Genomic DNA, 23,714 nt, shown 5'->3' with positions numbered 1-23,714 from the left:
TGAAGTTCAATCTTTTTTTAAAAAAAAAAGATGTATGAATGTATTCAAAATTTACATGAACACTCAGCTATGTATACTATAAATATTTTCCAAACTCCATGAGCTGATTAATTAAAACAGATCCTCTAGCCAGGAAGACAAGCATATGAATACAACAGTCTTTCTTTTATCAATTCTCCTGAAATATCTAGTATAGCACATAATAATTTTTATATATGAGTGAAGGTGGTTTCTATGTCCAATTAGCAATAATTGTGCCTCAGGTCATCTTCATTGACTATGATACTGCCACTCTGAAAAGCTGTCTACATCCAAATATTGATTTAATTTGGCAAAAAAACAGGCAGGCTTAGAAAGTGTTTTAGAACAGGACAATTAAATAATATAATATTTTCTATAATATTTCATTTTCTTATTTCTTCTCAAGATCTCACGACAATGGATATAGTTGCCTTTTTATCTTAAGAAGTATAAATTTTACAAACATAAAAGGTATGTCTCCCTTCAATATTTCCTCTTAATGCTGGGTGCAAAATTGGTTCAGAAAGAAAATTGCTGACATTAAGCTAGGATGTGACTTGGCAACTGATTGCAACATATTTCTATAGGATGCTGTGGGATGTACCAAAAAAAGGATGTTTTAGACCCAGAGAGACTGTTGCTCTGTTCCCAGGGAAATGGAAATAAAACCAAAAAACAAAAAACTTAATCTTGAGCTCTAGTTCTTGACTTATATAGAACATGGAATAAAGAAAAAGGTTTCTGTTCATCTCTATACTTCAGTAAGTGGAGCAATATTATTGGCTTTGCATCATTTCATCAATTAAGGAAGGTCTTATAATAGCATACTTCAACTCTTTTAAATATTAGACAATGGGTTTATTCACAAAGTATTTTTTTTATAAACATGTTTTAGGCATAAAGTTTATTCATCCAAAATAAAGATTCCCATATTTCCATCTACTATGATTTTTCAATCATGCTTAGTATTAACCAATAATTTATACTCTACTACTGATACGTGCTAATTGAATTACACTTCTGATGATCATTTTTTTTTTTCAAATGACATAGTGAGAGTTATGATCGGTTACTTGGGTTGTAAGGATTGAAAACATACCTAGATCATATAAATTTGTGAAGGTTTTGCCATCACAAGCATTATAGGGAATAATGAACATCAACTATCCTACAGCTAAACCTAATGAAGACCAAATTGCCTCCAAGGTCAAAACAATAGTTCTTTGTGCTCAAAAGTGGTTCACATAATTGATGCTGCATTGATGCTGTCTATAGAGATTCTAGTTTTCTCCACATTTTCTCTATTTTTCAATTTCCTTTCTTTTCACTGGGGTCTATTGGTCTTTAACAGAAGTAATGGCCTTTTGTAAATATATAATTTTCACGTTGTAAGCATTCTTTCCAAGCTAGCGGCCCATCATCACGTTTTGGCTAGTCCCAGTCTCTGCTCATAGAACGCTTGTCCACACTCTAAATTCTCTCCGTTCTCCATAGCCCCCACTCATCTAATTCCTATAGTCTTTTAACTCAAAGCCTTCAACTTATGTACAGCTTTCTCTGCCTCACGTTTAAAGCTTAATGCATCATCTTAATTCATCTTTCGACATCTATTTCTACTACATGCTGCTCTCTTTCTCTATCTTATATCTCCCAGAATATGTTTTATTTCAACAAATTGCTAATCTGTGCCAGGCATTGTTATTAGCAAAATGATAAGCCCTGCATGTAGCAAAGTTCCTGCCTTCACTGCATATGCATTAACAGCTCTGATTAGTCCACTTAAAAACCATTGTTCCTGTCATGCAGAACTCCATTGCCAAGCCACACAACACCCAGCCAGTAGGTTAGCAGCTCCGTGGAACAAGGTAAACATGTTGATTCAATTGACTTTGGGCAGAAGGGTAAGATTTTGTCTTCAGCTTTTCTCATGAGGAACATATACAACCCAAATGGAAAAACCCTGTATCCTCCTGCCAAAGCAAATAATTCGATAATAAATAATAGCTTCCACTAAAATACAATGAAGTGGTTACTTTGATAGGTAATCAAGTGTGTGTTGTTTTCCTTTAGTTTTCTTTTAAAAATGTATGTTAACCTTGTTTCAGTTTGGTTTTCCAGAGTATCCTGCATAAATGGACACAAACCACATTCACTTTGCTATGTGGATGGGGGAGATGCAAAAGGTGTCTTCAGTGCATGCCCAGATATTCCCACATGTTCAACCTTCCACTTAGCTCCCAATAAAACATGTTTCTTTCTTCACAACTAGGAGAGCTCTCCTTTTCATACCTCTGCAGTGACATGATGGCATACTAAATAGAGAAGTAAAAGGTTCATATGAAACTGTAATGTAAATATTATTCACATATTGAAATTCTGTAAACAGTATTAATATTTTTCCTGTGATGCTTTTAAATTTTAATATTCTGTAAAGTATATTTTAAGCATTCACAATTTGGATTTATTCGTGATAAGAGTATATTTTACCTATAATAGATTGGGAAATATATACATGTGTGTGTGTGCATGCGTGTGTGTGTGTGTGTGTGTATTAATATATTTTCCTTGAGACTAGTAGTGAAGGCAAAGTTCTGAAACTGAATTTGCCAAAATGGGATTAGATGTGTGAGGGATTTATTTGGATAAACACTTTTGCAAGGTGAGGTGGAGGAAGCAGGAATAGACACAGCCTTCAGCCACAATACTTGTAAACCTTATGAAGGAGGAAAGAAAATAAAAAAGGTTAGGCAAAATGAGTTTCAGATAGTAGCACAATACTTAACATATTTTGGCAGGCCAATGGAGAGTTATCAAGCCAAAGTTTTCCTCCATATTGAGCAGGAACAGCACCTCACTATGCTTTGTCATTGGCTGACAACAGCTGTGAGATGGGGATTTTGGACTATAGGTAGTGATGGATACAAAGATGAACCCCAGGAGCTGTCAGTCAACTGTGATAGTCACTAGGGGAGATATACATGAAGCAGTCTCATGACAGTTACAAGCCTTGACCTTTTATTTTATACTAAAGTAAAATATAACTTTATTATGAAGCCCATTGGGCCACCTAGTTACTATATACCAGTTGCTATGGTTTGAATGTGTCCCTCAAAATTCATGTGTTGGAAAATTAATCCCCAATGCAATAGTGGGAGGAGGTGAAAGCCTTTGGGAAATGATTATGTCATGATGGTGGCATCCTCATAAATGAATTAATGTCACTACAAAAAGGCTTGAAAGAGGGAGTTTGGTCCCTATTCCCACCTTCGGTTCCTTCCTTCATGAGAAGATACAGTATTTCTTTCCTCTGGCGGGTGCAGCAACAAAGTGCTCTCTTAGACGCAGACACTGAACTACAGGTGACTTCATCTTGGATTTCCAGCCTGCAGAACTGTGAAAAATCAATTTCTGTTCTTTATAAATGACCAGGTAGTAAATATTTTGTAATAGTAGCACAAACGAATTAACACAATTGTGAGGAAATTATTTCTGTAACATTTTACATAACAAAATTCAGCATTTTATAGGTTAGTCTGTGAAGTAGAGTTATTTCTTTATTTACTTGAAAGTTCTACTAATCTGCATGTCCCTGATAATTAAAGATGTTGAGCATATTTTTTAATGTACCTGTTGGCCATTTGCATATCTTCTTTGAAGAAATGTCTGTTCAAATCCTTTGCCCATTTTTTAATCAGATTATGCATGTTTTGCTATTAAATTGTAGGAATTTCTTATATATTTTGAAAATTAATCCGTTATCAGATATATGGATTGCAAATATTTTCTCTCATTTTATAGATTGCCTTTTCGTTCCGTTGATTGTATCCTTAGCTGTGTAGAAGTTTGCTTGGTTTTTGTTTTTCTTGTTTGTTTTTAGTTTGATATAGTCCAACTTGCCTATTTTTTGTTTCTGTTTCCTGTGCTTTTGATGTCATATTCAAAAAGTCATTGCAAATAGTAATATCAAAATGATATTACCTCACTCTTGTTAGGATGTTGATTTTCAAAAAACCAAAAGATAAATGGTGAGGATGTAGGGAACTTGGAACCCCTGTACACTGTACATTGAGAATGTACAATGATACAGCAACTATGAAAACAGTATGGAGGTTCCTCCAAAAGCTAAAAATAATAGAATTACCATGCGATCCAGCACTCTTATTTCTAGATACATATCCAAAACAATTAAAATCAGGATCTTGTAGAGATATCAGCACTCCCACATTTATAGCATCATTTTTCACAATAGCCAATATATGGAAATGACCCATGTCTATGCCCATTGGCAGATGAATGGATAAAGAAATTGAGGTATATACATACAACAGAATATTTTTCAGTCTTAAGAAGAAAATCCTGCCATTGGTGACAATATTGATGAACCTAAGGGATCTTATGCTAAGTGAAATAAGCCAGTCACAAGAGGACAAATACTGCAGAATTCCACTTATACGAGGTATCTGTAATAGTCAAACTCACAGAGGCAGAGAAGACCACAGTAGTTTCCAAAGGCTCTGTTGTGGGGTAATGGGAAGTTTTTCAAGGAATATGAACTTTGTTGTGCAAGATAAATACATTTTAGAGAGCGGCTGTTCAATATAGTGCCGATAGTTTATACTATATTGTGCATGTCAAAATTTGTTGAGGCTGGGTCTCAAATTCAGTCTTCTCACCACACACATACACACATAAGGGGTTTAAAATAAATTTCGGGGCGTCTTGGATATGTTTATGTGAATCATATCCAAGTGAGTGTGGTGACAGTATCGGGGGTGTTTGCATATGTTTAAACTCATTAAAGTATACAAGTTAAATATGTGCAGTTCTCTGTATATAAATTACCCTTCAAATAGCTGTTAATAAAGTGCTCTTTAATATCACTGAAAGTGCATTAACTGAAAATTCAAACTTCAGAAAATATATTAATGGTATGCAGTCATTAGTTGGTATAATTTCCTACGGTGATAACATCTCTCTCCTTAAATTCAGTACATAAGAATTGATACCAACTGCAGTTAAACAGTGTCCACCTTATTTTGTTATATTTTACACATCAATGTGTTCAAAAACCCAGAATTAAAATTTAAAGAATCTTAGAATATTTTCTCACTTATTGACAGAATTACAGATTCAATTTTTCTGATAGTTTATATTCAGCCATTGCTCCAACTATCCCAGAGATCGAGGGAGGTCTCAATAACTTATGAAGCATCATTATGTATTAGACATATGATGGTTAAAATGCCAGCTCTTCAATTTTTCCTTTATTTAAAATGGGTTCCAGGCACACACTGCTGTGACAGCCCTTCCTTTGTAAAGAATAGAATCTGCCAACCTTATTCTCAAATTTTAAACCTAGAGCTGTATCCAAAAGCTACCTATAAAGTCATTTATTATGGGTTTTGCTTGACTCATTCTGAATACCACAGGGTAGTTTTAGAGTTTAGGGTTTCCACCAAGATATTTTCATTAAGCATATACTAAAATAGAGTTTTCTTACTAAATTTTTTTCAGCAAGTTTATAAATCTCAAGTGCAGAGCTTTCTGTAAGTTATTAATCAAAAATTAACGTTGTGAATATATCTACAGTATAATATATATACATAAATATATTATATACTATAAATTCTGAATTCCTGAAATTAAATACTAGTTTTATTATTAAGTGAATTGTCTAATTTCCCCTGGTAGGGACATTTGTATATTTCTAAACCAAACATTCCATTTTGTTATGTGTATCAGTTAAGATGACCTATACTATACTTCAGTAATAAATAACTTTCACATCTAAAACCAATTCAGTCTCTATAATAAGTTTACAAGGAGACAGTCATTTAGGAAGACAGCTGATAAAAACTCTGTCACAACTCATGCTAATACAGCTCATAAGGGACCATGGGAAGGCCTTGTAAAAATTCCTTCTATTCAAATGACATTGGTCAAAACAAGTAAAGTGGTTTCATTTACCTTCAAGCAGGATAAAATACTGACATCTTATTATTTGTATAGTATGAGAAAAACTAAAGTATTTGTGAGCAGCCTAATAGTTACATGATTGATAACATTTGCATTCACAATAGTGCCAGTAATAGAACCCAGAAGTATATTATTTTTCCTTTCAAACTACCCATAAATGTACCCATTGATTAATCATTGTGGGTATATTTATTCAACCAAGTATATAGCACATAATACTTCCATCTGGTTTCATATTTTCTATGTGTGCATCAGAATTTCATGAGATGTTGTCAAATGTTATAATAAAATTAATAAGCTCAAAGCCCATGCATGACATTTAATCTATTCCAAAAGAATGCCATTATGAAACTTAGTAAATATAGTAATCCCTCTTATCCATAGAGGATACATTCCAAGACCCCCAGTGGTTGCCTGAAACTGTAGGTAGTTCAAATCCTATATATACTGTACTATGTATTTTTTTTCTATACATACATAGCTATGGTAAAGTTTAATTTATAAATTAGGCATAGTAAGAAACTAACAACAATAAAAATGATAAAATAGAACATTTATAATGTACTGTAATAAAAGTAGATGAATGTGGTCTCTTACTCTCTCTCAAAATATCTTGTTGTTACACACTCACCTATTTTTAGACCTTAGTTGAATGCTGGTTAACTGAAACCAGGGAAAACAGCCATGTACCCGGGGTTGGGGGGGGCGCGGGGGGAACTAAACATGCTTTCTTTATTCTGAAGTTCTCAAAATCCTAATAATTGAGTAACTTTATTCTTTCCCTGTGTAACTCCAGGCAATTTATTGAACCTCTATGCACCTAAGATTCAGGGATGCAATGAGAATGATAAAACTGCTCTATCAGCTGATTTATGTGAGAATTAAATCAGCCAAAGCATGTAAATTCCTTAACTTGGTCCCACACAGAAAATTCTTTAATGTGTTAACCAATACTCTGTATGAAGTGAATGATATCATGTATATTATTTTGCAAACTCCTATTTTGCATATAGGTGCAGACATAGCTTCAGGTAAATACATGCAAACTAACTTATCTTTTAATATTTTAAAATTTTTCCATTATAAGGATACAAAAACTATTCTACCAATTACCTGTTGAAGAAACTCATGTTTAATTCCGGTTTATTTTGCCATCATAAACAATGCTGTGAAAGCATTCTTGTATATCGAGGATCACATATATGCCTTTACTTCTGTAGGATAGATTCTTTTTAAAAATATTTTAACTTTTATTTTAGGTTCAAGGGTGGACTTCTAATCTAGATGCTCAGACTAGCACATATGTATACTTTTGCACTATGAAAATATCAAGAATTTTTTTCTCCAAGTGTAGTAACTTACAGTTGCACTAAAGTATATAAGATTTTCCAGGTTCATTGAAATTCCCTAAGAAATACTATACACTCTTATGATAAAAAATATATGTATAAAACTTATATTAGATTTCCGCATGTATGAATTTAGTAAAGCAACTTTATAATTTTGCCAGAAGCCCAGCACAGTGCCTAGAATGTACAATTTCACAGTATATTTTAGTTAAAATATTATAATTATGCCAATTGAGGGATGTATAATATTAGTAATAAACACTGAAATTACAAATATACTACTTCTGATATTATCAGGCCTAACAAAAACAAACTTGGTTGAATGTTATAAAATCAGTTACACATAAAAACATTATTATTAGCTATTACCCACTACATATTTTTCAAAATTCTGTTGTTGATTTAACTCATTTGCTAGATTAATATAATCGTCTCATTCAAGACCATAAAATCAATTTCTCATTTGTTTTATTTTATCTATGACAAACACTTTAAACCAAAATTTGAAGTGAATGTATTATAAAATAACTAGTATAAAATAAAAGCTATTCAAAAGACATATACTTCTATTGTATGGATATGGAAAATGAGTAAGAATGAGTAAAATGAGTAAGAAAAACTTTTTGTGTTAGCCACTGGGATTTTTGGTTTGTGTATTACTTTAGCATATTATCTCATTTTGAATGCTATAGTTTAGGACACTAGTTTAAACTACTGAAGTTAAAATGTTCTCCTTATTTCAGAGGATAGAAGGATCTTACAGTGACAGACATCCATTAGTAAGAATTAATTTCTAGAGATAAAGTGAATTCAGTAACCAAAGTGTCAGTAGAGTCAGCATGGTCAAAATAGTCTACATGGGAAATGCTTGGTGGCTCTTAGTTGATCATGGAGTCTCTAGAACCAAAAGTTATGAATGCCAATTAAGTTTCGATTTGGCTTATATGATCTCAAATCTTCAGGTTTACAAAACATATCTTGAGCCACCACCCAGCTCTGTCACCCAGGCTGAAGTGCAGTGGCACCATCTCAGCTCACTGCAGCCTCCGCCTCCGAGGTTTAAGCGATTCTCATGCCTCAGCCTCCTGAGTAACTGGGACTACAGGTGCTCACCACCACCCAGGGATTTTTTTTCTATTTTTTTGTAGAGACACGGTTTCACCATGTTGGCCAGGCTGCTCTCGAACTCCTGACCTCATAATCCGCCCACCTCGGCCTCCCAAAGTGCTGGGATTACAGGCGTGAGCCACTGCACCCGGCCCATTTTTTCTTTTCACCCACCTCGGCCTCCCGAAGTGCTGGGATTACAGGCGTGAGCCACTGCACTGAGCCTACAGCTCATTTCTTACCACATAAAGCCTTGCACCTCTCCACAAAACTGCCATCAGGGATGTCCCCAGAAACCATTCATCCCAGGTGCCACGCAGAGAAGAGTTTCTTGTTCTCCTTTTCCCTTTACCTCTTCCCTCTCACCTCATCATGTTCATTCATTCATCCCTTTTCCATTCTCATTTTTAAGCTTTAACCTTTCAAAAGCCTATCTTCCCCTATAAGTAATGTATTGTAACTCCCGCCATCACCATATCCTTCTCCAACCAACCAAACTGCCATCCTGAGTTTATGGAAAGTCCATAAACTAAGAAGAAATGGGAAACATTCATTGCTAACTTGGCAGCCCCTCATCCACCCTACGTGAGAGCACAGATCTTATTGTCTTTGAAGACCCTTTTTTTTTTTTTTTTCTGAGAAGCAGTCTCACTGTCGCCTAGGCTGGAGTGCGGTGGCACAATCTCGGCTCACTGCAAGCTCCAACTCCTGGGTTCACGCCATTTTCCTGCCTCAGCCTCCCGAGCAGCAGCTGGGACTACAGGCGCCCACCACCACGCCCAGCTGATTTTTTTTGTATTTTCAGTAGAGACAGGGTTTCACTGTTAGCCAGGATGGTCTCGATCTCCTGACCTCATGATCTGCCTGCCTCGGCCTCCCAAAGTGCTGGGATTACAGGCATGAGCCACCGTGCCCAGCTCCTTTTTTTTTTTTTAAAGACAGGTCTCACTCTGTTGCCCAGGCTCAAGTGCAGTGGTGTAATCACAGCTTACTGCAGCCTCCAACTCCTGTGCTCAGGCTATCCGCCTGCCTCAGCCTCCCAAGCAGCTAGGACTACAGGCACACACCACCACACCTAGCTAATCTCTTTAGTTTTTGTAGAGATGGGGGTCCTGCTATGCTGAACAGGCTGGTCTCGAACTCCTGGCCTCAAGCAATCCTCCCACCTTGGCCTCCCAAAGTGCTGGGATGACAGGCATGAGCCACCATGCCTGGTCTGAAGACTTTTAAATGCTGCCATATTCAAGACGCGTTGAAACTCACCTGTATTCGATGAGCCTGCTTTTCGCAAATGAGTAACATAAAACAGACTGAAATACCTTAAGCTTCTCAGCCTTTTACCCTCCTCTGGAATAATGAGTGTATCCCAAAAGTAAATCCATAATGAGGTCCAGTTTTTCCTTCATCCTTGGCTATGAAATAGACAAGAAAAAGGCAAGCTAGCCATTTCCATCTCACTATAGCAGACTCTCATGTTTGCGTTTTGACCGTATGTGGGAAGCGGGGGCCTGACTCCTTTCCTACTTCCTAAGCACAACTTACTTTTCCTAGGAAATTCTCAACACAACCTACATGGATTAAACCAGCTTCCCCCCTTTGTTTCCAATATTCTTACAGCCAAAATGTCCAGAATGGGCAAGGCAACCTGAAAAAATGAGGACGGGTACATTATCCCATGCGCTAAACTGCCACTTACACTGGTTAGTCATGAAATCAGCAAAATTCCAGATGAGCTCTCCAACCACGTATTTTCTGCGTTTTTCATCCAGACCCAGATGGTACTGCTCTAGCAGACTTTTCTGGTACTCTTCACTGAACATCAGAGGTGGATCCTGGGATCAAGGCAAAGAGAATTAAGAGTAAGAACTGGCAGAATTGTAAATGTTAGATAAAAATAAAGATCCACTTGATGGTGACCAAAATATCTGTCCTCACTGGGGGCTGTAGTGACTGCAGGACTCACTGATGCTAGGGTAAAGACAGTCAGGGAGAAATTGGAAATCATCATTCTCAGTAAACTATCGCAAGAACAAAAAACCAAACACCGCATATTCTCACTCATAGGTGGGAATTGAACAATGAGATCACATGGACACAGGAAGGGGAACATCACACTCTGGGGACTGTTGTGGGGTGGGGGGAGGGGGGAGGGATAGCAATGGGAGATATACCTAATGCTAGATGACGAGTTAGTGGGTGCAGCGCACCAGCATGGCACATGTATACGTATGTAACTAACCTGCACAATGTGCACACGTACCCTAAAACTTAAAGTATAATAATAAAAAAAAAAAATTCCAAAAAAAAAAAAAGACAGCCAGGGAATGATGTAACCCAGAATTAAAAAGGAGGTTTTAAAAAAAAACATCAATTAGTAACTGCTTTATTTATAAATATAATCTGATACTCAATTTTTCTTACTTTTCCGTCTCTATCTGCTGACAGTCTTAAGGCTGAACTACACTAGAAGGAAAAATATGTCTTTAGGTCAGGCGTGCTGGCTCATGTCTGTCATCCAAGCACTTTGGGAGATGGAGGTGGGAGGACTGCTTGAGCCTAGGAGTTCAAGACTAGCCTACAAAAAGTACAAAAGTTAGCCAAGCACGGAGGCACACACCTGTGGTCCCAGCTACTTGGGAGGCTGAGGTGGGAGGACTGCTTCAGTCCCGGAGGTCAAAGCTGTGGTGAGCTGTGTTTGCACCACTACACTCCAGCCTGGGTGACAGAACAAGACCCTATCTCATGAATGAATGAATGAATGAATGAATGAATGAAAAATGAAATTAAACTAAACCAGGCTGGGCATGGTAGCTCAGGTCTGTAATCCCAGCACTTTGGGAGGTCGAGGCAGGAGGATCACTTGAGCTCAGGAATTCAAGATCAGCCTAGGCAACACAGTGAAACCCAGTCTCTATAAAAAGGCTAAATATTCGCTAGGTGTAGTGGCACATGCCTGTGGCTCCAGCTACTTGGGGGGCCGAGGAGGAAGGATCACTTGAGCCCAGGAGGTTGAGCAGTGAGCTGTGATTATGCCACTGCACTCCAGCCTGGGCAACAGAGTGAGGCTGTCTCAAAAAAAAATTTTTTTTAATTAAACCAAATAAATTCAGTTAACCTAGTCATATATCAAGACCTCAATAGCCACATGTAGCTAGTGGCTACCATTTCAGACAGTGCAGACATGGGGCATTTCCATCATTGCAAAGGTTTTTTTTTGAAACAAGGTCTCACTCTGTCACCCAAGTGGGAGTACAGTGGTGCAATTATGGCAGACTGCAGCCTTGACCTAGGGCTCAAACAATCCTCCTACCTCAGCCTCCCAAGTAGCTGGGACTAGAGGCAAGCACGACCATACCCAACTTTTTCTTTCTTTTTTTTTTTTTTTTGAGACGGAGTCTTGCTCTGTCGCCCAGGCTGGAGTGCAGTGGCACAATCTCGGCTCACTGCAACCTCCACCTCCCCAGTTCAAGCGATTCTCCTGCTTTAGCCTCCTGAGTAGCTGGGATTACAGGTACATGCCACCACACCCAGCTAATTTCTGTGTTTTCTTAGTAGAGACGGGGTTTCACCATGTTGGTCAAGCTGGACTTGAACTCTTGGCCTCGTGATCCACCCACCTCAGCCTCCCAAAGTGTTGGGATTACAGGCGTCAGCCACTGCAACCAGCCACAACTCATCTTAAATATTTTGTAGAGATGGGGTCCATGTTGTGCAGACTGGTCTCAAACTCCTGGGCTCAAGAGATCCTCTGACCTCGGTCTCCCAAAGGGCTAGCATTCCAGGTGTGAGCCACCACACCCAGCACTGCAGAGGTTCTATCAATGCTCACCTAGACCCTCTCGAGTTTCTTAAGAATTCAGAACTGGGGCTGGGCATGGTGGCTCATGCCTGTAATTCCAGCACTTTGGGAGGCCAAGGCAGGTGGATCGCTTGAGGTCAAAAGTTCAAGACCAGCCTGACCAACATGGTGAATCCTCATCTCTACTAAAAAAAAAAAAAAAAAAAAAAAATTAGGTGAGCATGGTGGTGCATGCCTCTAATCCAAGCTATTTGGGAGGCTGATGCAGGAGAATTGCTTGAACCTGGGAGGCGGAGGTAGCAGTGAGTCAAGATTGCACCACTACACTCCAGCCCGGGCGACAATTGAAACTCCTCCTCAAAGGAGAAAGAATTCAGAGCTGGTTACCTTTTCAAAGAGAATGAACAAGGGTGCATATCCACAAACCATTTCCCCCTACTTGACTAGTTTGCAGAAGTGTCATTCTGTAAGCACGATAAATTTAAGGGTGCAAACAGAACAGTGCAGTCCACTGTGGGTGGCTGTTCCCTGTGTGTCAACGGGAGTCCCAGGAGCTGTGACAAAAGAGTGTGAGCTGGCTGAGGAGGGGACAAGGGGCTGGATGGGGTTCAGGAATCCACATGAAAAAAAACCCACAAGACAAAGCAACATATCTTTGGTGAGAAGGACAAAAAATGAGATGGATAAACAAATGAGGACAGGCCAGGCATGGTGGCTCAGGCCTGTAATCCCAGGATTTTGGGACGCCGAAGCAGGCAAATCACTTAACGTCAGGAGCTCGAGACCAACCTGGCCAACATGGCAAAACCCTACCTCTACAAAAATACAAAAATTAGCTGGGCATGGTGGCGGGTGCCTGTAATCCCAGCTACTTGGGAGGTTGAGGCAGGACAATCGCTTGAGCCAAGGACGTGGAGGTTGCAGTGAGCTAAGATCACACCATTGCACTTCAGCCTGGGTGACAGAGTGAGACTCCATCTCAAAAACAAAAAAAAAAAGACAAAGTGAGTGATTAAACATGGCTCTAAGATCTCACCCATGCCCTCAATAGGTATTATTTAGCATGTGCTGTGTCAGCTATTGCAGAGTACCTGGGAAACAACGATAAATAGGACTCCTGTCTCCTGAGCCCACAGTCCGATCAAAGAGAAAGCCAAAGAAATAACAACGGTGTCTGGCGAGAATGTTGGGAGAGCCAGGTTCCGGCTGCAACAGGGCAGAGCATGGGGAAGGTTCCCTCCGCCTGGGGCAGGCGGGGTAAACCTCCCCACAGAGGGGACAGCTATGAGGAGACTCAGACGCCAAATAGGAATCTTTTCAGCCACGTGTCGTGACTCATGCCTGTATTCCCAGTACTTTGGGAGTCCAAGACAGGAGATGAAGACCAGCCTCATAGCGAGACTGCATCTCTACAAAATACTTTTAAAACTAGGCTGCACATGGTGGTGCACGCCTGTAGTCCCAGCTACTCAGGAGGCTGAGGCAGGGGAATTGCTTCAGCCCAGGAGTTCGAGGCTGCAGTGAGCTATGATGACACCACCACACTCCAGCCTGGGCAACAGAACAAGACCCTGTCAGGAAAAAAATAAAAAATAAAAAAAAGGCTAGCACAGTGGATCACACCTGTTAATCCCAGCACTTTGGGAGGCCAAGGCAAAAAGATCAATTGAGTCCAGGAGTTTGAGACCAGCCTGGGCAACACAGCAAGACCCTATCTCTAAAAAAATAAAAAGAAAAGGATCTTTTAGTTGGTGATTATGGTGCCAACATGGGCATTCCAGGCAGAAAGAACAGCTCAAGCAAGAGCAGGAGAGCAAATGAGGGCAGTGGAAACAGATCAGTGGCCAGGAGTGAGAAGAGAAGAGGATGAAAACCCAGGAGAGAGCAGAGGACACTGAGTGTACTGACTAGGGGATAGGACTTTGTCCTATGGGCCTGGGGGAGCCAATGATAGGACTCAAAAATTTTGATTTGTGGCCGGGCCCAGTGGCTTACACCTGTAATCCCAGCGCTTTGTGAGCCTGAGGCAGGAGGATCACTTGATCCCAGGAATTCAAGACCAGCCCGGGGAACACAACAAGGCCCCATCTCTACAAAACTAAAAAAATTAGCCAGGCATGTTGGCCTGTGCCTATGGTCCCACCTACTCAGGAGGCTGAGGTGGGAAGATCACTTGGGCCCAGGAGGTTAAGGCTGCAGTGAGCAGTGATCGCACCACCGCACTCCAGCTTGGGTGACATAGAGAGAGGCGGTCTCAAAAAGAAACAAAAATTGGGATTCGTTAGAAAGACCACTTGGGCACGGGTGATAGGAGGCGGTCTGGAAACAAGGCCAGTAAGGAGTCCACCTTTGAGGACCAAGCGAGTGGGGCAGAGGCCTGCCTGCTGGTGAGAAGTGAACATGGACAGGGTAGCGGGAGGTGGGCCCAAAGCTGAAGCGAGGGGAGAACTGCAGTGGGCGCAGGGCAGGGTGGGGGAGGCAAGTGGCATCTCTGCCCAGAGAGAATACACAAGCAGAAAGTTCAACACCGCTTACCTGGTGAAACCCTACAAGCGTTTCCACTCCATACTCGCTCTGAATAATGGGATTGTGATGTCTTACACCAATTCTCAAACTGGGCGGCCAGCTGCAGCTGAATCAACTCCAGGTGCCCATAGTTGTGATACCAAGAGTAGTAGCTGTTCACACGGGTCACATCCACATACAGAGCCTAGGACCAGAGCAGCAGAGCCCGTTCAGCAACCACAAGACCGCATGACTCAGTACTCACATGCTGTGGGGGCTCCTCTGACAGAGAAGGTAAGAAGGGGATGTAATCCCAGCACTCTGGGAGGCTGAGGCAGGAGGGTGGCTTGTGGCCAGGAGTTCGAGACCAGCCTGGGCAACACAGCAAGACCCCAGCTCTACAAAAAATAGTATCAAGAAAATTAGCACGGCACAGTGGCTCATGCCTGTAATCCCAGCACATTGGGAGGCCAAGGTGGGAGGATCACTTGAGCCCAGGAGTTTGAGACCAGCCTGGGCAACATCGTAGGACTCCATTTCTACAAAACAAAAGCCTAGAACGGGAAGAGCTGCCTCTCGGGGCTGAGAACATCCAACTGCACCAATTTAGATCCTGAAATTACCCTGCCCCACAAGCAAAAAACATGGTCACAAAGTGGCCCAAAGGAGGCAGGCCTGTGATTGCACACTGACGCTCACGACGTGTGCAGCTGGGAAGGGCTGTGAGAGGCAGAGCAGCTGCCAACACGCAGTCCTCAGCCAAAACCCAGGGCCCCCGCCACTGGAACTGACTCCTCTCCAGGCAGCACTCCCAGCACTGGGCATCCCCTCACCTTGCCCTGGAGAAGCCCTCCCACCCAAGGGGCCAATGCAGTCATTCTCGCAGATAATCTTTTTCGCTTTGTTTGGAAGACAGAGTCTCGCTCTGTTGCCCAGGCTAGAATGGAGTGGCACAATAGTGCAACCTCTGCCTCCCACGATCAAGCGCAGGCGTGGTGGCATGTGCCTGTTATCCCAGCTACTTGGAAGGCTGAGGCAGGAGAATTGCTTGAACCTGGGAGGCGGAGGTTGCAGTGAGCTGAGACTGTGCCACTGTACTCCAGCCTGGGCAACACAGCAAGACTCTATCTTTAAAAAAAAAAAAAAAAAAAAGAATGCTAGTATCAGCCAGGCACAGTGGCTCATGCCTGTAATCCCAGCACTTTAGGAGGCTAAGGCAGGACGATCACTTGAGCTCAAGAGTTTGAGACTGGCCTGGGCAACATAGTGAGATCCCATCTCTACAAAAACATTTAAAATTAGCCGGGCGCAGTGGTGTACACCCGGAGTCCCAGCTACTTGGAAGGCTGAGGCAAGAGGGTTGCTTAGGCCCAGGAATTCAAGGCTGCAGTGAGCTGTGATCACACCACTGCACTCCAGCCAGAGCAACAGAGTAAGACCTTGCCTTCACAAAAAAAAAAAAAAAAAAAAAAAACTCAGGTTCCAACCCTGGAGTTACTAAATCAGGATCTCAGAATGCAGAGATCTGGCATTTCAATAAAACTTCCCCTGGAGATTCTGATCAGCCAGGTTTGGGCCAGATGAACTCTAAGCTCACTTAAACCTTTGACATTTTATGAGTCTATTAAATCGAGTACAAAAAATGCTGAGTCCAAACTGGGCAAACAAATCCCATCTCCCTATGCCCAGCCTCCTTGGATTCAGAAAGCCACACTGCCTGGAGAGTAAGCAGAGAGAGAATTGTCATTAACCCAAAGACCATCTTTGAAAACAGACTGGCTGCGGCTGAGTGCGGTGGCACACGCCTGTAACCCCAGCCCTTTGGAAGGCCGAGGCGGGAGGATCACTCGAGCCCAGGAGTTCGAGACCAGCCTGGGCAACATGGCAAGACCCTGTCTCTATCTTTCTAAGTAAAACAAAATAAAAAGCTCAGACTGGCAGCACATGGTTCTTTCCAGCTGTTCCCATGAGCAGGCTTCAGGACAAGCCCAGGCAAAGGCAGGGAGAAATGGGGTGGGGACCCCCAGGCTCACCCCCTTGTCTGCTGCGTAGGTGGAGTTGGTCACAAAGGTCACAGGCTGGGAGGGGTCCAAGGCTTTGGTGTGAGCAATCACCATCCTGTCCACAAAAGAGAGAAGACACAGGTTCCGTCAGTCCGGGAAAGGCTCAGACACCCTCCCATCCTCTCTGTCCCATCTTCCCCTGCCAGAACACAACTGGGGGCCAGGCATGATGGCTCACATCTGTAATCCCAGCACTTCAGGAGGCTGATGCAGGCAGATCACTGAGGTCAGGAGTTCAAGAACAGCCTGGCCAACGTGGCAAAACCCCATTTCTACTAAGTATACAAAAATTAGCCAGGCATAGTGGCACGCATCTGTAACTCCAGCTACTCGGGAGGCTGAGGCACAAGAATTGCTTGAACCCGGGAGGTGGAGGTTGCAGTGAGCCGAAATCACGCTACTGCACTCCAGCCTGGGCCACAGAGCAAGACCCTGCCCCAAAACAAACAAACAAACAAACAAAAAAAAAAAAAAAAAGAAAGAAAAGAAAAAAAAACAAAAACAAAGCACAGAGCCGCTGCTTTCTTCCCTAACTTGAGATGTATTTTACATAAGGGCACGTTCCTCTAGTCCTAGACCGAGCTCTCTAACAACACTCTTTCTCCCCCACCCCTGAATCCAATTCCCCCAGAGGCGTAGCCACCCTGCCAGGTACACAGAGCTGAGCTCACTGGACTGAACACTGCCAAAAATGAGGTTCACTTCCTGAAATAGCTCTTGAACACAGGAGTGAATGGACTGTGGATTCAGGTGGAATATTTATTAATGCATCAAGCAAACAGGTAGTGCGAGGTGGGAGGTAGGCATGAGGCTGGGTGCTAGGTGCTCAGTAATGACTCAAATCTAAGTCCACAGGTCCTGGGCAGTGGGAGTGGAGATGCATGCACAGAAAAACGGTGCAAGTGCCAGGCGAGGTGGCTCACGCCTAGAACCCCAGCACTTTGGGAGGCTTACTTGAGACCAGGCGCTTGAGACCAGCCTGGGCAACATAGCAAGACCTTGTTTCTACAACAAATTTAAAAATTAGGGCCGGGCATGGTGGCTCAAGCCTGTGAGCACTTTGGGAGGCCAAGGCAGGTGGATCACGAGCTCAAGAGTTCGAGACCAGCCTGGCCAACATGGTGAAACCCCATCTCAACAAAAAATAAAGAAGAAAACTAGCTGGGCATGGTGGCGTGAGCCTGTAATCCCAGCTACTCGGGAGGGTGAGGCAGGAGAACTGTTTGTACCCAGGAGGTAGAGGATGCAGTGAGCCAAGATCGCAACACTGCTCTCCAGCCTGGGAGACAGAGCAAGACTCTGACTCGTGGGGAAAAAAAATATTAAAATTTAGCCTGGCAAGGCAGCGCACGTCTGTGGTCCCAGCTATTTGGGAGGCTGAGTGGGGAGGATCGCTTAAGCCCAGGAGGTCGAGATGGCAACGAGCTATGATTGCACCACTGCACTCCAGCCTGGGCAAGAGTGAGACCCTGACTCTGAAAAACAAACAATGAAAGAAATGTTGCAAATGGAAATGACAAGTGGTGGCAGGAATTGGGCACTCTATGAGACAACAGACACATCCCCGATTGGAGAGTCAGGGACAGGCTCTTAGAAGAAATGGCCTTTACGCTGAGTCAAGTTAACCAGGAGGGATGAAGGGAAGAGGCTCCCAACAGAGGGACCAGTCCGTGCTCAGAGCTCCCAGCATCTGCCCAAGGCCTCCACAGAACAGACTGTTGTGTTTTTGTTTTGTTTTGTTTTTTTGAGATACAGAGTCTCATTCTGTAGCCCAGGCTGGAATGCAGTGGCATTATCTCAGCTCACTGCAATCTCTGCCTCCTGGTTCACCTGAGGCGATTCTCCTGCCTCAGCCTACCTAGTAGCTGGGATTACAGACGTCCACCACCATGCCCAGCTAATTTTTGTATTTTTAGTAGAGACAGGATTCACTACCTGTTGACCAGGCTGGTCTCGAACTCCTGACCTCGGGTGATCCACCCACCTCAGCCTCGCAAACTGCTGGGATTACAGGCGTGACCCACCGCATCCGGCCTAGACCGTTGTTGAAGCTGGTTTTCTTCTTCTTTCCTCAGTTATTTTCTTTTACATCTTCCCCCCATCATTGCTCTGCCCATCCGAAGGCTGTGGCTGGCACAGGACAGAATAGAACCTCCCAGCCTCAAGTTCCAAACCCACGCTCTCCAATAGCCAGGCTCTCAGATGGGAAGCTTCAAAGCCTTGTGACAGCCTGGCTGAACCTCTCCAGCCTGGGCCCTCCCTCCATTTCCTGCCCCGGAAACAGGCATCTCCTCTGGCCACCTCCCAAAGCCTGTCTGGAAGCCTCAGGCACCCGCTCCTGGAAGCCTGTACGATTCACAACAAAGGGCCTGTCCACCCAGTCGTGCTGAGCACACCCCTATTCCCCCGAGCTCTGAATTGTCCTTTGCCCAGGCTAGGACAACATCTCAGAGCCTTCTGCCTGCTGCAGACTCGGCTCAGCCCAAATCACTCCATGAAATTGGGGTGTGGCATCTGCCTCAAGGAGCATTTCTACAACCTCTGCTGCCTCTACCGCAAATGAAACTGGCTCTCACCCACTGGCTCTCGGTGACGGGCACAGTGCGGAGCCCCACAGGGAGTGTGTAGAAGTCAAAGGCCCCAGTGACTTCTGTGCAGTCAGCTGCACCTATGACAGCCAAAGCGCCAGGTGTGAGCGCCCCGACAGCCTGAGCCCCATCTGGCCTGCCCTACAGCAGGAAGACTCCTCGTGCATGCACCCCAGAAGTCGCCTCTGGGCCTGCAGAGAAGCAGCAACCAGAGGCTCTGCCCTTCACTGGCTGACCCTGGGACCTGCCCTTCAAAATCAGGCCTTCTCCTTGACCAGACGAGGTGGCTCATGCCTGGAATCCCTACACTTTGGGAGGCTAAGGCAGGAGGATCACCTGAGTCCAGGAGTTCAAGACCAGCCTGGGCAACCTAGTAAGACCCCAACTCTATAAAAAGGAGTTTTTTTTTGAGACAGTCTCACTCTGTCACCCAGGATAGAGTGCAGCGGCATGATCTCAATTCACCGCAGCCCCTGCCTCCTGGGTTCAAGCAATTCCCCTGCCTCAGCCTCCCGAGTAGCTGGGATTACAGATGTGCACCATCATGCCCTGCAAATTTTCATATTTTAGTAGAGACGGGGTTTCACCATGTTGGCCAGGCTGGTCTCCAACTCCTGGCCTAAAGTGATCCGCTCGCGTCAGCCTCCCGAAGTGCTGGGATTACAGGCGTGAGCCACCATGCCCGGCATACAAAAAAATGTTTTTTAATTAGCCAGGCATGGTGGCATGTGCCTGTAGTCCCAGCTACTCAGGAGGCCAAGGTAGGAGGATTGCAGCTCAAAGCTGCAGTGAGCTGTGATCAGGCCATGGCATTCCAGCCTGGGTGACAGAGTGAGACCATCACAAAAAAATAAATAAATAAATAAATAAAAAATCTGGGCCTCCCACCAAGGGTGGGAAACATCAGAAAGCTCAGAGGACCACACCTGCCCGTTCACCTGTCCTGGGCTCCTGCTGAAGCCAGGGCTACCAGATGGGGGCAAAAGACCTCCCTTAAGCAAGTCCCAAACCACCATTACCTCCCACGAGTACAGGTAGGCGGGGTGTTCGTGCATCAGGTACGGCCACCAGAGGTTGGCACCCAGCACCTTCAGCTGGCCCTGGGTCCCAGCCTGGTTGTCCACGACTTTGTTTTCTGCATTCAAAAGACACACTTCCAACTTGAACTGGTTGCTGCACTTGACGGAGATCTGGTAATTCACCAGCCCTGCAGGAGGCAAGAGAGACCAGGGCTTAGGGAGGGACATGACCTGGGTCACACAAACGGGAAGGCCCCACAATGACCACTCCCAGGCACTCTCATTTGCTTCTGCTGCTTTTTTTTTTTTTTTGAGATAGAATCTCGCTCTGTCGCCCAGGCTGGAGTGCAGTGGCATGATCTGGACTCACTGAAACCTCTGCCTCCCAGGTTCAAGTGATTCTCCTGCCTCAGCCTCTGGAATAGCTGGGATTACAGGCACCTGCCACCACATCCAGCTAACTTTTGTATTGTTAGTAGAGACGGGGTTTCACCACATTAGCCAGGATGGTCTTGATCTCCTGACCTCGTGATCCGCCTGCCTCGGCCTCCCAAAGTGCTGGGATTACAGGCTTGAGCCACCGTGCCCGGCCCTGAACCAATGCGCCCAGCCCGCTTTTTTTTAATTTAATTTTTTAATTTTTTTTTTTTTGAGATGGAGTCTCACTCTGTCACCCAGGCCGGAGTGTAGTGCTGTGATCCTGACTCACTGCAACCTCCACCTCTGGAGTTCAGGTGATTCTCCTGCCTCAGCCTTCCGAGTACCTGGGAATACAGGAATGCACCACCATGCCCGGCGAATTTTTATATTTTTAGTAAAGACGGAGTTTTGCCATGTTGGCCAGGCTGGTCTCCAACTCCTGAACTCAGGTGATCCACCCGCCTCAGTCTCCCAATAGATTAGATATATTATTAATGAATTGCTTCCTTTAACACCCCATTCATTGAATTTTCCAGTAAACCACAATTACTAATTACTCCTGAAATCACAAAAGAGGTTAAAAAGATTTTATAACAGTATCCTATGAAATCTACTACTTTCAAGTAATAGTGGTTGAATTACCAAAACCCGTCACTCAAGCCAATGACTACAATTAAGATATCAGTAACATGTCCTAGATAAATAAAGTCAATTAATTATATTTGCATCTGGGAAATAGAGAAAGTACATATAAGCCATGATTTTGAAGTCAAAAGAGAGAGAATATTTGGCAAGGAGGGGTGAGTTATAGTATGTAATTATAACATATAGAAGTTTTTTGTATGCTGGTAACTAATTTTAATTTCCTACATTTTTATGTAGATTTCTGCTATTCTTGTCCTATTTTCCTAATCATCTTTCTATATGAATGACTACATAATTCTGAGACTACCAAAAGAGACAGACACAGAACCAATCGGATTCCTTTCTTCTTGAAGCTTCTGCACAGCAAAAGAAACTATCAACAGAGTGAACAGACAACCTACAGAATGGGAGAAAATTTTTGCAACAATGCATGTGACAAAGATCTAATGTCCAACACTGATAAGGAACTTAAAACAAATTTACAAGAAAAAGAAATCTCATTAGAAAGTGGGCAAAGGACATAAACAGACACTTCAAAAGAAGACACACATGCGGCCAACAAGCATATGAAAAAAAGCTCAATATCACTGATCATTAGAGAAATGCAAATCAAAACCACAATGGCATACCATCTCACACCAGTCAGAATGGTTATTATTAAAAAGTCAACGCCGGGAATGGTGGCTCACGCCTATAATCCCAGCACTTCAGGAGGCCAAGGCAGGCAGATCGCATGAGGTCAGGAGTTCCAGACCAGCCTGGACAACCTGGCGAAACCCCGTCTCTACTAAAAATACAAAAATTAGCCCAGCGTGGTGGCGGGTGCCTGTAATCCCAGCTACTCAGGATGCTGAGGCAGGAGAATCGCTTGAACCCGGGAGGCAGAGGTTGTAGTGAGCCGAGATCATGCCACTGCACTCTCCAGCTTAGGTGACAGAGCGAGACTCTGTCTCAAAAAAAAAAAAAATTTTTGAATTTTGTTTAAATCGCTAACACATACTGGGCATTTAATAACAAAAAAAAGGACATGAGATTGTGATCCTTATGAAGGTTTGAGAGGCATTTCACTAGGGTTCAACATAGAGCAGTCTGAAACATACTGTAATAATTTAATCCAATGGCTCATCTACAGCACCTAAAAAGATTACAGCAGATTCTCATTATTCAGTGTAGTTACGGTCTAGAAAGTTCCATGAACAAATAAAAAGTTAGGTTTCAGCAAGCTACTGGTCACACTTTTGTAAGCTTACCAACACCTACTTTTGTTGTATGTGTGCTTATTTAATATATATTGTTGGCCAGGCACAGTGGCTAACGCCTGTAATCCCAGCACTTTGGGAAGCCAAGGCGGGCAGATCATTTGAGGCCGGGAGTTCGAGACCAGCCTGGCCAACGTGGTGAAACCCCGTCTCTACTAAAACTACAAAAAAAAAAAAAAAATTAGCCAGGCATGGTGGCGCATGCCTATAGTCTTAGCTACTTGGGAGGCTAAGGCAGGGGAATCGCTTGAACCCAGGAGGCAGAGGTTGCAGTGAGCCAAGACTGCACCACTGCACTCCAGCCTGAGCAACAGAGTGAGACTCTATCTCAAAAAATAATAATAATAATTAATTAAATGAAGAATAAATAAATAATGTACATTGTTCATTCATTAACATTGAACTCACAGCCAATGGCACTACAGCACTCACGCCTGAATGGAGTTTATTTAATGCATGTATTTTCTCTGTAAGACACATCACAGACTTCTTGGACTTGTGAATGCTAAGCAGCACTTCAGCACTATGCTTGGGGGTTAATTTAAATGGCAAAACAACCAACAAACAGTACAAAAACAGGAAAAGCATGGCATTAAATAGACCACAAAAAGGATACCTGACTATTGTATGACAGCTGAAAAAGAAGGCAGAATATCATCCTGTTCAAACTCAAATTCTTTGACACTCTGCGCAAACACATGACTATGAAAGTGCTGTGAGTACTGATTTGGGGGTTACAAAAAATAGTAGGTGAGTTCACAAATACAAAAGCTGAAAACAAGGAGGATCGACTGTATTTTTGTAGACAATCTAATCTCAGAAGATTTCAATTCAGACAAAAATCATGAGAATTACTGTATTACAAAAGGGCACTAGATAGGGGGAAAAGAGTAAAAATCACAATTAAAACAAAGGTTCAAAATTCTGCAGCAACCATATCCAGTTACATTTTAATATGTTTGT

At 43.1% G+C, this 23,714-nt stretch overlaps 1 pseudogene; it reads right to left on the bottom strand.

Moving 5' to 3' along the window:
• Positions 1-9,094: 9,094 nt before the first annotated feature.
• Positions 9,095-23,714, bottom strand: part of LOC112207399 (beta-glucuronidase-like) — a 62,516-nt pseudogene continuing 47,896 nt past the window's right edge.

This window comes from Pan troglodytes, chromosome 4, assembly GCF_028858775.2.
Source record: "Pan troglodytes isolate AG18354 chromosome 4, NHGRI_mPanTro3-v2.0_pri, whole genome shotgun sequence".
Classification (NCBI taxonomy): domain Eukaryota; kingdom Metazoa; phylum Chordata; class Mammalia; order Primates; family Hominidae; genus Pan; species Pan troglodytes.
This window is presented reverse-complemented; position numbering and strand designations above follow the sequence as displayed.